The following is an 18,009-nucleotide window of genomic DNA, read 5'->3' as shown; positions in this document are numbered from 1 at the left end:
CCTGCCTGGGACTGTGGTGCTGAAAGGAGACTGACACAGCCTTATCTTGAAAGTCAGAACACAGTCTAAGCTGAGTCCTGAAGGACAAGAGAGAATCAAAGTGGTGGGAAAAAGGGTATTCCAAGCAGGAGAAGATCTTCAGCATTTGGGTTTAAATGTAGCAATGGACCCAAATTCACTTAATACTTAGAGGAATTTATTCCCTTGTGGAACATTCCAGAGATCCCAGGTAGAACCCCAGCCCCTCAAATCTGAAGGTGAAAATTCCATCTTGTGAGAGCATCACCCCTCAGCTAAGGTTCAGACAGTACCTAGGAAGAGTGCCCCTTTGCCATGTGGTTAGACTCTGGCATTTTGGTGCCATGAAAACTGCTAAGAGTAGGATTTGATTGGGGGAAAATGGGAGACATCTGAGTAGGGAAGGTGGATCATGCCCAGCTGGGGACATACTCTGAGGACCTCACCTGAGGAAATGGTCCCATCGAGCAGCATCAAGATCTTTACTTAGGACTTGTCTCTTTCCCTTTGCGTGTGGAACCCGCCTCACCCTCACCCTTCACCCATTCCACGGACAGGGCTTTCAGAGCAGGAAGGGTTTAAAGCAGCGCCCCCACCTGTGTCTTGATGAGATGCAGGACTGACTCAAATCATAGCTCAGTGACCTCCAGTCTGTCTTGAAAAGTCAGGGGGTCCGTCCACACCAGGCCTGCCTTCCCCGGCAGCAGCAATCCAGGGGGCTGGATCAGGGTCAAGGCGGCTTCAAATAAATGAACATTCATTCTTCAACGTCTGTGTCACAGCAACCTGCTTCACTCACCCACATGACCTGCCCCTGAATTAGGCATATTCCCCCCAGAGACTGTGCTGGACCCCCATCTCTCAAGTCCTCATAACCCCCTCGAAAGTCACAGCTGAATACTTAGGGATCAGCTGATCCAGGACAGTCAGGTCTTAGGAGTGTAGTAAGCCTGGCCTGGGCCCTAGGGAGTCTCACTCAATAGTTCGGAGGTGGGTTCCAGGTGTCTGTGCTTTTAACAATATCCCTAAGTGATTCTGATTCACATAAAGTGAGAGGCTCCAATCCACCTTTCTCATATGGTATGGCAGAGCCAACATTCAGTCCTGACACCCAGCAGGACTGTGGCCACACTGGTTGGTAGAATGTCAAAAGAAGTTTGTACTAATAGGTGAACAGTGGATGCTCTGAGCTCCCCAAGGCCTCCTCACACCCACAACCTGGTCCTTCCCTCAGGTGCTCCCCATCACTCTAACATCCAGCACCTAAAAGCTCAGGCCAGGTGCAGCTAAGACCTCCAGCAATAAAGCCCTTCTCCATTCCAGTTGGCCAGTGCCTATGCCATCCTGGTTGCTAAATATCTTAACTGTGACCCTGGAGTAGAGCATAGGACCCAGAGAGGTCACTCAGAAGCCAAGAGCTCTGCTAACAAGCCCAGCACTCCATCCAGCCCACTCCTGACCACTGTCCAGCCCTTGACAATCACCTTCACCTGGTCCTTGGCCTAGGAAAGGCGCTGCATGGGAGGGAGGGCAGCTCCATGCTCGCTGGTCTGCCTTTCTCAGCTAACACCTTCAAAGGCCTCAGCAATGCCTGTGAGCTTCCCAGCTCCTCTGCCATTGGTTTGGCAGGTACGGAAATTATCTGTTTCCATGAGAGGAGCAAGCATCCATCCTCATCCTCTCACCCACGTCTGACCACACAGGCAGCCACATAGCTTCTGGACTCCCTTCCTGGGAAGTGAACAGCTGTGGCAGGCAGAATGGCAAAGTCCTATCAAGTCTCTCCAGCTGGGACCAAGTGCTTAGCAAGCTGGCACGGGGTAGTGCCGGGCCAGCAGCTGCCGCCACTGATGCTTCTCTTGTTTATATCTTGAGAGAAAAGACCCCGATTCTCTCTGGCTAAGAGAAGATAGTACTAGTACTTCCAGCAGCCTCTCAGATGACCATGAAAGACAGTCACTTAGGTAACGTGTTTGGCAGGAAGGACCAGACCAGAGGCGTTAACTCCAAAGATCCTTGCAGCAAATCGATGTCATGGAGAATAAATAATACAAGGACATTTTATTTGCAATAGATCAATGTTAAATGATCAAGCAGACCGTTTTCCAGGCCTAGATTATGTCCTAGACCAAAGCAGAAACAGTGTTCCCAGGAGGCCCTCTGCCCACTGATCTACACTTTGACAAACAGAAGGCAGCGAAGTGGGATCTAAGGTGTGCCATCAAGTCAAAGATGGTGGGGGATGATGGGGGGCATGGAGGAGGTTACAGATGCACCCATCCATCCATTCACTCAACAGCAGTGATCCATCACCCACTCTGGACCAGGCTCTGTGAGAAGCAATGGAGATACAGTGGTTGACGGGAGAGATGAAAATAGATACATCCCTCATAGAGTATTGTTTGTTCCTTATTAATTTTTTCTGGATTTGGGGCCTCCTTTCTGCTTTTCTCCCCTTTTTATTATTAAATGCTTCACAGATATGAAATTATACAGGATCATATAAATAACCATATACCTGCCACCCAGCTTTTTTTAAAATAGTAATTGTCAATATCAGAGGTCCACTGTGTGCCTCTCCCAATCCCATTCCTTTCTTCCCCTCCCCACAACTTCCCTCACAACCACTACCCTGCATCCCTCACTTATCTTCTCCCACACATGTACCATATGGAATTTTTAGTGAAACCCATAGAGATATTTGGTAAACACTACTGAAAGCAAATATTGCAACCTAAGGCCATAGACATTCTGCCTGAAGGTTTGAGCTCCCATCTGGCTTCTGTGCCTCAGATTCTAAGGCTTTGATTCATTGCTGGGAACTGATGTTGATGCACCAACATGTCTGGTTTTGAGAATCCTGGTTTGGAGGAATTTTGACAAGAATTTTTCCAACTACACCTGTTTTGTGACACCTTGTTGCTTCCGAATGGGGAAATACAGGCTGTGGCCATGCCCAAATTGCTTTCAAGTGATTTGGGGGCTTTTAAAGTAACTCTCCTCTGGGCCTTGCCCGGGACCTCAAGGTAGCCAACCATAGAAACCAAAAGCAGCTTCTCAGAATCTGAAACTGAAATGAGATCTTGCTGCTGCTGCTGTTAATCTTCTAATAAATTATCATAAGAACCTTGTGAGTATGCAGGGAAATGCTTGTTTATTTTTTGTTTGTTTTTTGAGACAAGGTCCCATTCCCCTCACGCAGTCTGGAGTGCAGTGGCACAATCTCAGCTCAATGCACCCTCAGCAGCCCCAGCTTAAGATTCTCCCACCTCACCCCCACAAGTAGCTGGGACTACAGGCATGTGCCACCATACCCGGCTAATTTTTGTATTTTTTGTAGAGGTAGGCTTTTGCTATGTCACCCAGACTGGTCTCAGACTCCTGGGCTCAAGCAATCTGCCTGCGTCACCATCCCAAAGTGCTGAGATTACAGGCGTGAGCCACCACACCTGGCCCGGGAATGCTATTTTTGTCTCCAGACTACAGATCAGAAAACTGAGACTCAGAATGTTTCAATTCCTTGCTTAAGATCACAAAACTAGTTTGAGGTGTAATGGAAACTGAAAAAAAAGAAAAGTAACAACCCTGACTCCTCATCCAGCAATAATTGCCATCATGTGTCAAGTACCTACTATATGCCAAGTACTTTACATGCTACATACATGGTGTCATTTAATTTTACCCAACCCTATGACAGAAGTACTGCTATTTTCTCATTTTAAAGATTAGAATTGAGGCTCAGAGGTCAAATGACCTGTCCAAGGCAACAAGGACTGGAACCCAGGGCTCTAAGCCAAAACCTTAATCCCTCTTCTTCAATGGCAACTATCAACATGGTTGAGATTGGAGGGCATGGACAAATGAGATGTGCTGCTGAGCTAGCTAGGATGGGGATGGAGATGGAGGAGGGTTTATCACAGAGGGTCAAGCCCTCCCAGAAAAAATCCATGAGGTTAGGTCTTGCTGTCTCAGTAAGATAACTGAGAGTTTTATGCACAGAGAAATCCAAAAAGCAAATCTACCGCTGCTCCCAGAGTTACCAGACACAGCCAAACCACTTGAAAAAGAACTGAAGCTTGCAATGTGGTTCTGGGTCACTGACATCAAAACACAGTGATCATTTTGCATTCCCCAGGTCGCTCTGTCTTCGTGAGATTATTTCTGGTTTTGCCTGTCCTCACTCTAAATGATACAGAGCAGAGTCCCACAAGAAGAGGGATATGATTTCCAAAATGACCCCCACTTCCATCTCCTCTGCAGGAACAAAAGGGCTCAGAGAGCTGACATCTTCTTCCAGTGTTCCTTGCTGGTGTTTATCCAAAGTTCAAATGCAATTTCCTTTGGGGGTAGATACACACCCACATATGCAAGCTAATTAGGCAAACGGGGTCACTGCTGGATGGACAAGAGCTGCAGCCTGATAAGGACTAAAAGAATGCCAGCCAAGACCTAGGGAGAAAGGCAAAAGACATCTGCAGAGGCTGTTTTGTAACTGTGTGCATTTTGTGTTAATGCTCTTGGAATCAGTGCTAGCATGACCGACTGACTTGATGAGAGCCATTTTTGATGTCGGGGTTTGACTGCTGTAGGTCACACACGTCCTGGAGGCTAGCACCATCCTAATGACCTTCCCATGAGAATCACCACTCCCTGACCACCCAAGAGGATTGTGAAGGCTATTTGCATTCAGGAGACCCTCACAAATAAGTAGAAAGAAAGCTTGAGTCACAACGTACGGAGGCAGCTAAAACAGGCCTGGAGGTCCAAAAAGGAATTCAAATAAATAGTGCCTTCAAAAGGTGGTACCCAGATTCCTGCTAGCCCCATCACCACCTTCTCTCCAACTCTGTAAGAGATGTCTTATGTCTCTGTCAAGGAGAGGGTAGAGGACGACATTGCACAAAGAGGACATGTCAGTCACAGCTAGAGAGAGATAGCACTAGCTTCCATGACAAGGAATGAAACATCAGTCAGAAGGGGTGATACTGTTTTGAAGGGAAGGCTAATTTTAGGTATCAGAACCACATTTCTAAATATTCTATTCTGCACATGCTATTTATAAGCTGAATTCTTTTTTAAGCTTAAGTTGTTTTTAGATGTTGGCAAGTTTTGGAGCTTAGGACTTCTTTGTTATGGCGGCCTCCAACAGAGAACTAAAAGCATCAGTCAAGGACCAGCTATGTTCCCAGTCCACTAGAATGTCACAAGATCTGGAGAAGTAATTAATATAATAGCTGGGATGATGAGATTTGGAAATGGATCACTTGGGGCTTTCTCACAGCTTTGTTACTGGCTATATTTCCTTTGGCAAATAACTAAAGAAACTTGGAAAAGTGACACATCCCTAGACCTCAGTTTTCTCATTTGTAAAATGAGGATCAGACCATGCACCTCCTAGTAGAGTTCTCAGCAGGATTAAACAAGTTCAGGCATGTCCAGCTCTGAGTACGATATTGGGTACATAGAAGTGTTCAATAAATGGTAGCTATTACCATTTATGTAGATGTAGTGGCACAATTCAAAACAAAGCACAACGGCAAGCTAGGCTCTATCAGACAGAAGTGAGAGGGGAGAACAATGAGAGTGTTTTAGTTGTCAAGAGAGCTTTGTGAAGAAGAAAGATTTTGAAAAATGAGCAGCACAGAGAAATGTGACGTGAAGAGGGGGGTGCCTGGACTCTGGAGTCACACATCCCTGGATTCAAATCCTGACCCCACGTGTCAGCTATCTGACCTTGGACCAAGTTAACAAACCTTTCTGAGCCTTTCTTTACTTATCAGAAAAGTGGAAGCAATAATCAGCACTTCACACTGTGACTGGGAAAATCGAGTGAGGCGAGGCCAGATGTTGGTATGCAGAAGTGGACCCAGAAGTGGTAGCTGTTGGAGAAATTTGCAGGATGACATAGGCTTGAAAGCAGGATGAGCAGGAAGAATGCTAAATATAAGAATGGAATCTCAGGCCAGGCACGGTGGCTCACGCCTGTAATTCCAGCGCTTTGGGAGACCGAGGCGGGCAGATCACAAGGTCAGGAGTTTGGTGGCCTGTATGGTGAAACCCCGTCTCTACTAAAAATACAAAAATTAGCCAGGGGTGGTGGCGGGCGCCTGCAGTCCCAGCTACTTGGGAGGCTGAGGCAAGAGAATGGCGTGAACCCGGGAGGCAGAGGTTGCAGTGAGCCGAGATTGTACCATTGCACTTCAGCCTGGCGACAGAGCGAGACTCCATCTCAAAAAAAAAAAAAACAGAATCTCTTACTAGCTGCCATTCATTAGTTGTGGGCTAAATGCCAGGTACCTTGTGAATCCCTTAGAGGGTTTGTTACTACAGGGTTGCTAAGAGCCCGGTGGAGTCAGATGACCTGAATCCAAATACAGGCCCCATGTTTCCTTGCTGTGTCATCATGGCCAAGGCATTTAACTTTTCCAACCTGTAGTTCCCTCCCTTGTAAAATGCAGGTATTAATTGTGCAAAAGCACAATTAATGGTTTGGTGGGGATTAAGTGAGACAATGTAAATAGTCATTAGCACAGTGCCCAGCACAAGAAAATACTGTAATGTTCACTACCAATATCGTTATTTACATTCATTTTCTCACTTAATCTTCACAAGGCCCCCACGAGTTGTGTTATTCTCCCCTACGTATAGATCAAACAGCTGAAGCTCGGAGGATACATCACTTGTCCAGAGCAACCAGTAGCAAAGGTGGGCCGGCTCTGAAGGATGAGACATCCGTTTCTTTGTTCTCTGACCTTTCAGAGAAGCTGTTCAGTGGTGCCAGGGCTGGGGCAATATGACAACGATTTTAAAATGCATTTTATGCCGTAATCCTCGCCAATCTCTTCTCATCTGGTGGTCCCCACCACCTCACCACCTCATCTGCTGAAGGTTGCAGATTTAGGGCTGTGTGTACCCCCGGATACAGCCAGCAAGCACATTGGTGTTGCCCCTCTGGGTGCTTGCCGCTTCCCAAGGTTGACACGGTTTATGAAATGTCCATTCTAATTTGCAAATAGATCTGATACGGACATGCCTCCAGCTGGCTGGTGATTTCGATAACAAGCCCTCCTCCTTGGTGCCAATTAACAGAAATGAAATGTCCCTGGCACACTTTGTAGTTCAGAAAATGCATGTACTGATTAAACCCCCGCTAGGCGTCCATTATGACCTATGGGCTCCAGGCAAGTGCTGCTCTCACTCCATCTCCATTTAAAGTCGCAGAATGTTTTCTTCCTGGGCAAAAACCAACGTCACTTCATTCATTTATTCATTTTTCATTCAACGATATCAACTGAGCATCTACTATGGGCTGTGTGCCAGGTGTTGTTCCGTACAGTTGGGATACAGCAGTGAACAACACGGATAAGGTTCCTACCTGCAGGAAGGGAGTAAATGGTAAACAAGCAGGAGAATTTCTACATGTCAGATGTTACGAAAGAAACAAAGTGACGGGACAAAGAATGGCTGACGGGCATAAGCTATATTACGTAGGGTGGCCAGGGAAGGTTCTCCAAAGGGATGACATTCGAGTTGAGACCTGAAGACTAAGAAGGAACCAGACACGCAGCATAGTGGGAAGAGCAGGAACAAGCTCAACCTGTCCAGGAAACTCTCCATGGGGAAGGTTCCATTAACATTCTTTTTTTTTTTTTTTTTGAGACGGAGTCTCGCTCTGTCACCCAGGCTGGAGTGCAGTGACGTGCTCTCGGCTCACTGCAAGCTCCGCCTCCCAGGTTCACACCATTCTCCTGCCTCATCCTCCCGAGTAGCTGGGACTACAGGCACCCGCCACCACGCCTGGCTAATTTTTTGTGTTTTTAGTAGAGACGGGGTTGCACCGCCACTAGCAGTCTTTCATTTATCAAACATTTTTGATCATACAATGAACAATTGGAGAATAAATGAATTCCCTTTTATCCTGACAAGAAGGCCTGTCATAGGAAGGATGAACATAGGGAAGATGCTACTGGAGTTATTACAAACGGAGAGGCAAATGACTGCCCTTTTCTCCACCCCATTCCCAATCTCTAAAACAAGGGACTTGGCTTAGGCACTAGCATTCAGGACTGTGAGATCTTAAGAACTCACCTTTTAGAGGAATTGGCCCTCGTAGCTCTTTAAAGCAGTAACTATGCAGCAAACAAAAAGCAAACTGACATCTTTAAAAAAAAAAAAACAGCCAAAATGGTTGTTTGAAATTGTATACATGAGACATAAAATATCATTTCCTTTGTTATCATTAGGGTGTAGTTATTGAATTTCTGCACCCATTTACTCATTCAGAAAATACTTATTACTAGTTGTGAGTCTCTTCTCTTCCTCCCTTTAGCCCTCTGCCCTTTCTCTCTCTCTCTCTCTCTGTTTCTCTCTGCCCCTCACTCCCCCAACCTTTCTTTGGCACAGGATTTCAGAGCCCAGGATATAGATTTGGAACACCTGAGTCGTACCTAAACTGTGACTTGCTGTGTGACTTTAGGCAAGTCACTTCACCTATCTGAGTCTCAGTTTTTTCATCTATATAAAGGGAATAATAATAGAAGACATCTCACAACACCATACAAAATAAACACTAAGGTATTATTATCTTTGTTACTGTCCATTATTATCCTTTGATAGATAGGAATGTAAAATTTACAGAACTCAACTTAGGAAACTGGGACAGGTTTTTAGGACAGAAGAAATTCTAGTAACAAGTGTGACAGCCACTGTTTAATGACCTGTTTCTACCTGTAGGATTTTCTGTTCTTTGAGATAATTATGAAGCAGGACCACAAGAAATAGCCTTCAGGAGGTATTTTAGTCCATAATAATAATTTTGAGCCAACAATTATAGAGTCCCTGCTATGTGTCAGACCCTGTTCCATGTGCTTTACTGATATCAAACATCGACTCATTTAAAACTCACACAAACAGACAAAATAAATACTATTACTACTCCCATGTTACTGGTAGAAACTAAGGCCTAGAGAGATTAAGAAACTTCCATAGGGTCACAAGGCTAGGAATTGTGGGGTTTGGAAATAAACCCAGGCAATCTGGCTCCAGTCTGTGGCCGCTAACTGCTTTCCACCTCAGTTAAGGTAGAGCGAAAGGCCAGACACAGTGGTTCATGCCTATAATACTAGCACTTTGGGAGGCCAAGGCAGGTGGATCACCTGAAGTCAGGAGTTCGAGACCAGCCTGGTCAACATGGCGAAACCCCATCTCTACTAAAAATACAAAAATTAGCTGGGCGTGGTGGTGGGCACCTGTAATCCCAGCTACCCAGGAGGCAGAGGTTGCAGTGAACCAAGATCGTGCCACTGTACTCCAGCCTGGGGCACAAGGGTGAAATTCCATCTAAAAAAGATTGGATGAAAAAGTTATCTCCAGACATCAGGGGGGTTTGGTGATGTTTTTGTTTTTGTTTTTTACTTCAAATAGACTTGTCTTCTGAGTACTCGGTAAACAAAGAATTATTACCTGCCTAATCCCAAACCCTCTGGCTTGTAGACACAGTGCTAATAAGGGCTGCTACTTCATACCGCACAATGCCAGCCTAGGAAAAGTCACACCTCCTCCCATTGATGGGATTTTTTGGGTGCCTATTAAAATGTCACTTGATCTTGGAGTTGAAGTTCTTTCTACATCATTTAGCACAACCTGGAAGGTCAGATTAATGTGGCATCCAGCTTTCCCTTGGCAGTAACTTCCTTATTACTTCCCTGCCCCTGCACTTGTTCTCAGAAATGTTACATCACAATAAAGGTAGTTAAAAAGAGCAAACAAACCACTGCTACTCGCTTGGAATGCAGAAGCTGTAATCTGGAAGGGACATTCTCACAGCTGCCGACACCAAGACTGATAATACAGATCAAAGCCGCCATCTTTGAGCCCATTGTGATATTAACAGGGTGAACCTTCTCCATAGGAGGACACCCAGTATCAGCACTGGCACCAACCTAGGCACAGGGAGGAGAGGCAGGATATGTCTAAGGCAGACTGCCTTCCTTTTGAGGGCTAAAATTGGTGATAACCAAATGAAACCCCCGCCCATGTTCAGTGGTGTGTAGTGAAGACAACATAACTCCAAATCCTGTGTAATTTATTGACATGGTGAGACACAGAATGCATCCTCGTAATCACAGAATGCCTGTTTCTCCCGCTGAATGCAAAGCAGCCACCTGGAGCCTCTGACAGCTCTTACTTGCTGTTGTGCTGAGTGGAGCACATTAGCTAATGAGGAAGTGCTGCATTGCATTTGCAGGTACTGGGAGCTAAGAGCAACTCAGTTTTGAGCCCAAATGTGGTTGCCTGCTTGAAAGCTGGGGCTTCTCTGGTACATTGGGTCTCTGGAGCCACAGATCTTAGTTCTGCCTTCATAAGTTGGGAGTTTAGGTAAGACTCCCCAAATTGATGTGATAAGACTTCCACAAATGGCTTGTAAGATCTGACTGTTCCACACCACCCCCACAAAGAATCAGGCTGTGATCATTATTAAAGTTTCCCCAAAGAGAAAACTAGCCTGTTACATCAGCACGAGTCCCTGGACAGAAAAGAAATCAGGGTCTAGATGAAAGAAAATTGGACAGGAGATAGAAAATTATCGAACCAATTTCCCATCATCCTTTTAGCTTTCTCCTTTCCTCCTCCAGCATGGTTAGTTTGGACTTTATTTGTACTCAGAAGGGCCAAGAGCCATGCAACAAAGTCATAAAGAACGACCTCCTGTTATGTGCAATCAAACCACCTGCCCTCACCTCACAAGGCACTGCCAGACAGGTTTGGCTGCACGTTCCTCTGGAGCATCCTCAGCCTAGGAAGAGAAAGGAGGCGAGACATTGGCCAGGGAGGGGAGGATATTGATTCCATGTGTGAGGATCATAGGAATGCAGGTTGAGTTTGGTCATCAAAATACAATATTTGAGACCTCAGAGAAATTCTGGGGGCTCACGGATTTTAACTTTTTATTTTTGAAATAAATTCAGACCCACTAGGTTCCCCAAAAGTTAACATTTTACCAGGTTCATTTTTATTTTTTCTGGACCATTTGAGAGTAAGTTAGAGACTAAATGCCCACTTATCCCTAAACATTTCAGTGTATATTTTTTTAAAATAAGGATATGCTCTTACATAACCCTAATAAAACCAGGAAAATCAGGAAATCAATGTTGATATAGTACTATTAACTAGTCTACAGGTCTTATTCAATTGCCCTACTATTTTTTCAATTGGCCTATTTTCCCTTATAGAAAAATTATTTCACAAGTCTTTTCTAGGATCCTTTTCAAGACCACATCTTGCATGTAGTTGTCATACCTCTTTAGTTTCCTTTAATGTGGAACAGTTCCTCAAGATTCATTTTCTTACATGGTCTTGGAATTTTGAGTAGTATAAGCCATTTGTTTTATGGAATGTCTCTCAATATGTGTGTGTCTGTTATTTCTTCATCATCAGATTCAGGGTTTAGAGCAGGAGAAGGGGGTTTGGCAGTAACAGATGATAACCCATAGAACGAAATAGGAATCCCTGAGCCTATACTGATATAAACAAATAAATAAATAAATAAATAAATAAATAAATAAATAAATATGGGAGAAGGAAAAGCTCTCCCTTGTGGTCAAGTGACAACCTCTAAGTGTAAAAGGAATTATGGAATTTAAAAAAAAAAAACCAGTTGGCAACCACTCAGTAACAATTGGTTCATGCAATAACCATGAATGAATATTAAAACTTGTGGATGAAAACTTGGAAAGTCTCAGAATATCTGCTCGCAAGATACTTATTAGTCACAGAAGAAAAAAAAATCACAACTTTACAGTAGACAATCACCTTAACCAAAACACCAAAGTTAGCATCACCAGCAATGGGGAAACAGATACTGTGTGCCTCCTGATATGATGCACTCAGAAGAACACAGCATCTCTTCTGTGAGAAGATGACTTTCTGCCCAAAAGGTATAAGAATTCTGAAGAATTATAGTTCTTCCCAACTGCATTCGCACACAACAGATTCTGAAATCCTTTTTACTTTACAGAACCTGCTTTGGTCATCTTCCCAGGACGAGTTCCTGACAACTGGGATGCAGAAGACAGCAAACGATCTGCCGGGATGGAAACTGCTCAATAGAGAGTTTGTGGACTGCATGATATTCCTTGAACATCAGGGATGGTACAGGGATACCAATAGTCTGGCCTCCAAGACAGCAGAGTAATAGGAGGAAGAGCAAATCTGTCTTCACCCACAGTATTAATGGGTAGTGGGCCAGAATGGAGAAAAGCTAGCGAGTCATGTGCTGCTACAGGTTACACCAGACTCCCATCCCTCTGTTACTCACTGCTGTTGTCAAAGCCAAACTTTATCTTGCTAATTTCTCACAGCTTGGCACCTAACAAATGACAAGACAGGACATCCAATGCCTTCCAGCTCTGTGGTCTGGCCTGTCTCTCCAGATCAGATTTAGAGTGATGCAGCAGATGACATCATATTCTCTTTGGTGTTCAATCCGAAGAGGCCAGTGCTTCAGCACAATGTCCCCTAGCCATCACCCCAGCCCGAATCCCCACCAAGCATCCTGCATCCCTCTGCCACATCTTCATTCTTTTCCATTCTGTCTTTTCCCCCGATACCTTCTGACCCCAGGGATTTCTAATAGAACATAGTGATCAAGGAAATAAAGACCTGGTACATAAAGAGTCTCAGACAAGAAAAAAATTCATGATGTTATATGAAAGATACCAAACTGTAATGCTTACAAAGAGGCTATTTCAAGTAGAAAGATATAAATATCACTTATAACCATGCATCCTTTATGTTCATAAATAAGTCATCATAAAGAACAAGCCATTAGAAGACATTCTACTCCTTGTTTTTTTTTTAAATAAAAAAGGCTATAATCTAAAATACAATTTTAAAATTACCTGTGCTAACCTGCAAGAGACATTGCTCACATAAATGAAATTCATAAATACCCTGATGTTATTTGAACCATGTATTTTCATCTTCTCCTCCTCTCTTAAGACATCAATAAGAATTTGATTTTTAAAAGCACATGCTGCTCTGATTATCAAAGACAATAACACAAGTGCAGCATCACTGGGATATGTTGGTTGTTTTAAAGTTCAGATCCTAATTTTACACTGAAGCATCCTCAGTTTTTCATTCAGCCCTGCTTGTAAACAGGAACCAGCATCAGCCAAACCAGGATCAGAGTAAGGATTGCATCTGTAGGTTACAGAAATATTTTCTTCTATGTGAAACTGTCACATGCAGGGGTTAAACTGAGAGCCATCTTTTAATGCGATGAATAATTTGGACTTCTTAGCCACACCATTCTCTCGGTTAACCACAGGAGGAAGTGATAATACACCACCAGAAGCCCCAGAGTTCTGGCTTTATCTGCTACGTGGCAGGTGAGAAGGGAAGAGGTGTGATTGAGCACACTGGCTATTTACGCCTTGTCTTCAAAGCCCTCTTAGTCACATTTCCATCTTCATGCACTGGCTTCCGCCTTACAACTGAACAATAGGAAACCACCACTCCTAAACCACCACTCTTAATTTTTTTAAAAAACACGTCCTGTTTTTTAAGTCTCTGGGAACTTTCCATGAGGTATAGTGGAGGGTTTCATAAGGATTTAGCTCTTCCTTCGAACCTGCTTAGCCAGTAAACCAGATATTTTTTAAAACACAGCATACAGATTCCAAATGATCAAGGACCACAAAGTGTTGGGGATGTCAGGGAGGAGGCAAGGATGGGCTTGAATGATCACAAAGAGCCAACCCGGAAATGTGCAGTAGAATAGTTTGCTAATGGTGACATCTGAGTTTCATCTCCCGGAATTATTGTTTCTTATTACTACACTTCGGGTCAAGGGGAAAGGGTGTTAAGGGTAAAAAGAGGAAGGAGAAAATAAAGAGAAAAATTCACACCTCCATGGAAACATAAGCAGAAAAACTATAGACTCTTGTGTCTCTGCTTATTTTTTTAAGTATAGTGTTTTTAACAGACCAAAGAGAATCTCTATGAGTTAATATGTATGTGAATAATGTTTATAAAAGGGGTATAATGTGTTAGTCATTATGGAATATTGTATAAATAAACCTTACATATATAACATACATAAAAAAATGATTGCTTAGGGCAGTGGATACTTAAGGACTTCCAAAATTTTTGTATCTTCATCCCAAAAAATAGAGCGTTCCAGGGCTGGCAACTTATTTCCTTAGTATATTCCACTGTAAAGCCAAGAGGTGTAGGGGCTTGTTTTCTGGTTTTGTAATTTGTAATAATCTGTATGGATTACTGTAATATGTCTGTTGCATGTGTGTTGGTGTTGTTTACCCATATGGAGTCATCAGGGATTTGTTCCACACTTTGTATCCTGGAAAACCAAAAGGAATTTTCATTTTTTTTGAGACAGAGTCTCACTCTGTCGCCCAGGCTGGAGTGCAGTGGTGCCATCTCAGCTCACTGCAAGCTCTGACTCCCATATTCAAGCGATTCTCCTGCTTCAGCCTCCCGAGTAGCTGGGATTACAGGCGCATGCCACCTCGCCCTGCTAATTTTTTGTGTTTTTAGTAGAGATGGGGTTTCACCGTGTTAGCCAGGATGGTCTCGATCTCCAGACCTTGTGATCTGCCCACTCGACCTCCCAAAATACTGGGATTACAGGTGTGAGCCACCACGCCCGGTCTGGAATTTTCTAGTAAGAAGAAAAACATACAGAATGTGTCTTCACTGTTGGGTAACTCTCAAATTTGTAGCACTCTGAATTTTTTGTAAAACTGTGCTAATGGAATGCTTAATGTCAGAGTTATTGTCTCACTTCAATATCTAGTATTGGATAATGTTTCTCCTGGGAGCACAGATTTTTTTTTTCAAGTCCTTTTTTCCTGGACTTAACATGTTCTTCTAGAAGACATCAGAAGTCATGACCCTAAGCCACCTCCCTTCAGGACCACTTTCTACCGTCGGTTTTCAAAAAACTATCCACATGTTAATTCTGTTTTATGTTCTGTGATTCTGTGGTCGACTCAGTGCTTCAGAGTCCAGAGATTGACTTGGGTTAGTGGCCCTAATGAAGTGCTAAATTTTCTCTTTACCGCCGAGACTGATCAGAAGAAGCAAAAGGGGAAAGGGGGCTAGAGGTCCACTCACACCTTTTACATCAGACGAGAGGAGAACTGTGCCAGAAATCTGTGCATGAAACACCATCTGCTCTTCATGCAGGGAGGGGTCAACCGTGTGAACGTGTAGAGATTACTCGAGCCTCCTTTGCCAAAAACGTGCATTGTTCCCAGCTGTAAGTGTGTGAAGCCTAATACGTCTTTTAGCATGAAACAATAAAGTGTTTATTTTCATTTAATAGGTTGTTCCTCCGGCCTGGATTTTCTTTTTTTTTTTTTTTTTTTTTTTCTTTTTTCAGTAGCTGGTTTGGAGAGGGCAACACTTTGTCATAAATTAAATGTCAACAGTGAGCATTTGATTTCTCCCAAAGGGGTTTAGCTCCTGGCAGCTGCTCTGGACATCCAAAAGGGAGGGTTAGGAGAGGAAATCACTTTGTCAAATGGGAATTGCTTAGTTCCAGTGGAGGTAGGTGGAGAAACAGGCAAGTAACACTTCCTTTTAAAGCTGAGCAGGCTGAATTCACTTCCGTGGAGCAAACTCTGGTTTGTACAACCATGAGGGCCCTATTGGCTGGAAGTCTTCTCTGCCTGATGAGTGCAAAGGTTAGGTGCACAGCCTCAAGTGCCTGATTTCCTGTGTTGCCAGCCGTTTAGCCTTGGGTAAGTTACTTAACCTCTCTGTGGTTCAGATCCCTTTTCTAGAAAATGGAGATATAATGGCACCTTTCTGAGGGATGTTAAGGATAAATTTCTTAAAACACGTAGAGTGATTTGAACAGTGCCTGGCACATATAAGTGCTTACTAATATTAGTATCTTACCACCTTCACAATGTTTACCATATCCATCTACCACCTGTGTTATTATTTACTTAAAATTCTTATTTTAATTGATTCAATTTTCTTTTTTGAGGTGGGGGCAACTTCATCTCCAGTATCAACTTTCATCTAGAATTTAATTTAAAGGAAAACTATATGTTCCAATGGTAAATTAGTATAATTTGGCTGGGTGCAGTGGCTTACGCCTGTAATCCCAGCACTTTTGGAGGCCAAGGCAGGTGGATGGCTTGAGCCCAGAAGTTCAAGACCAGCCTAGGCAACATGGTAAAACCCCATCTGTACTAAAAACGCAAAACTTAGCCAGGCGTGGGGGCACATGCCTATAATCCCAGCTACTCTGAGGCACAAGAATCACTTGAACCCAGGAGGTGGAGGTTGCAGTGAGCCAAGATCATGCCACTGCACTACAGCCTGGGTGACAGAGCAAGATTCAGTCTCAAAGGAAAAAAAAAAGAAGGAAAATTAGTATAATTTGCCACAAATACAAAGTAGCCATAAAACAGTGATCACACATATTTACTGAGTCCATCCTACCTGCCAGGCAGTGTGCTAAATGTATTGCTTTACAATCTTCATGCCCTACGAGGTCAGTACTATCACCATCCCACTTCCCGGATAAGGAAACTGAAACAGAGAGAGGTTAGCAAGTTTGCCTATGGTTGTATAATTAGTAAATAGAGGAGGCATTTCAGGCTGCAGAACCCAGGTTCTTCAGCACTGTTTGGTGCTGCTGCCCTAACAAAAACATCTACCAAACATGGTAGATGGTCGCTTCCTAGGGCTGCTAAAATAAGTGATCACCAACTGGGTAGCTTAAAACAACAAAAACTTATTCTGTCTCGGTCTGGAGGCTAGAAATCCAGTATCAAGATGTTGGCAGGGCCATGCTCCCTCCAAAATCTCTGAGGGAGGATTTTCCCTTGCCTCTTCCAACCTCTGGTAGCCCCAGGCATTCCTGGGCTTGTGGCAGCAACACTCCCATCTCTGCCTTTGTCTTCACATACGTGTCTTCCCTCTGTGTCTCTATCTTTGTGTCTTTTCCCCTCTTCTTGTAAGGACACCAGTCATACTGGATTAGGACCCACCCTAATGATCTCATTTTAAACTAGTTACAATGGCAAATACCCTATTTCCAGATAAAATCGTATTCACAGTTACCAGGGGTTAAGACTTCAACATACCTTTTGGTGGAGGAACGGGAGGTGGGGAACACAATTCCACCCACAGCTGTTGCTACCTGAGGTTTTGAACCTGGGGCCTGAAGAAGATTTGTTAAGTGTTACAGAGGTGTTCAAGATGGGCACCAACCTGAGACTTTCTCCTTGAAACAATCAGACCTGAAGAGTTGGGACAAGGGAAAGACAATGGCTGATGTGTTTCAGTGACATTTCCAGCCAGTCCAGATGCTAACTAAAGTTAACCACCTCCTGCCCCATCCCTGATACTCTGAGGAAGGTGGCTTGACATAAGAAAGCCACATAACAACTCTTCCAGCTTCTCAGACATCTCTCATGAAAGGATGGCAGTTGGCCGGGTGCGGTGGCTCAAGCCTGTAATCCCAGCATTTTGGGAGGCTGAGACGGGCGGATCACGAGGTCAGGAGATCGAGACCATCCTGGCTAACATGGTGAAACCCTGTCTCTACTAAAAAACACAAAAAACTAGCCGGGTGAGGTAGCGGGCGCCTGTAGTCCCAGCTACTCGGGAGGCTGAGGCAGGAGAATGGCATAAACCTGGGAGGCGGAGCTTGCAGTGAGCTGAGATCCGGTCACTGCACTCCAGCCTGGGCGACAAAGTGAGACTCCATCTCAAAAAAAAAAAAAAAAAAAGACAGGATGGCAGTAGAAATCTGGAGGGGAAAATGCAAGCTTCCAAAACTCCAGCAGGAAAGGGGAGGCACAAAACTCACCCCTAGGCTGGGCGCAATGGCTCACGTCTGTAATCCCAGCACTTTGAGAGACCAAGGAGGGTGGATCACCTGAAGTCAGGAGTTCAAGTCCAGCCTGGCCAACATGTTGAAACCCCGTCTCTACTTAAAATGCAAAA

General features: G+C 44.1%; 1 long non-coding RNA gene across 1 annotated transcript; it reads left to right on the top strand.

Moving 5' to 3' along the window:
- The first annotated feature begins 95 nt into the window (after positions 1-95).
- Positions 96-15,366, top strand: LOC139363747 (uncharacterized). Its single transcript, XR_011624607.1, has 2 exons — positions 96-11,954; positions 12,035-15,366. It is a non-coding gene; the product is annotated as an uncharacterized lncRNA (long non-coding RNA).
- Positions 15,367-18,009: the final 2,643 nt, after the last annotated feature.

This window comes from Macaca nemestrina, chromosome 6 (assembly GCF_043159975.1).
Source record: "Macaca nemestrina isolate mMacNem1 chromosome 6, mMacNem.hap1, whole genome shotgun sequence".
In the NCBI taxonomy this organism is placed as follows: Eukaryota; Metazoa; Chordata; class Mammalia; order Primates; family Cercopithecidae; genus Macaca; species Macaca nemestrina.
This window is presented reverse-complemented; position numbering and strand designations above follow the sequence as displayed.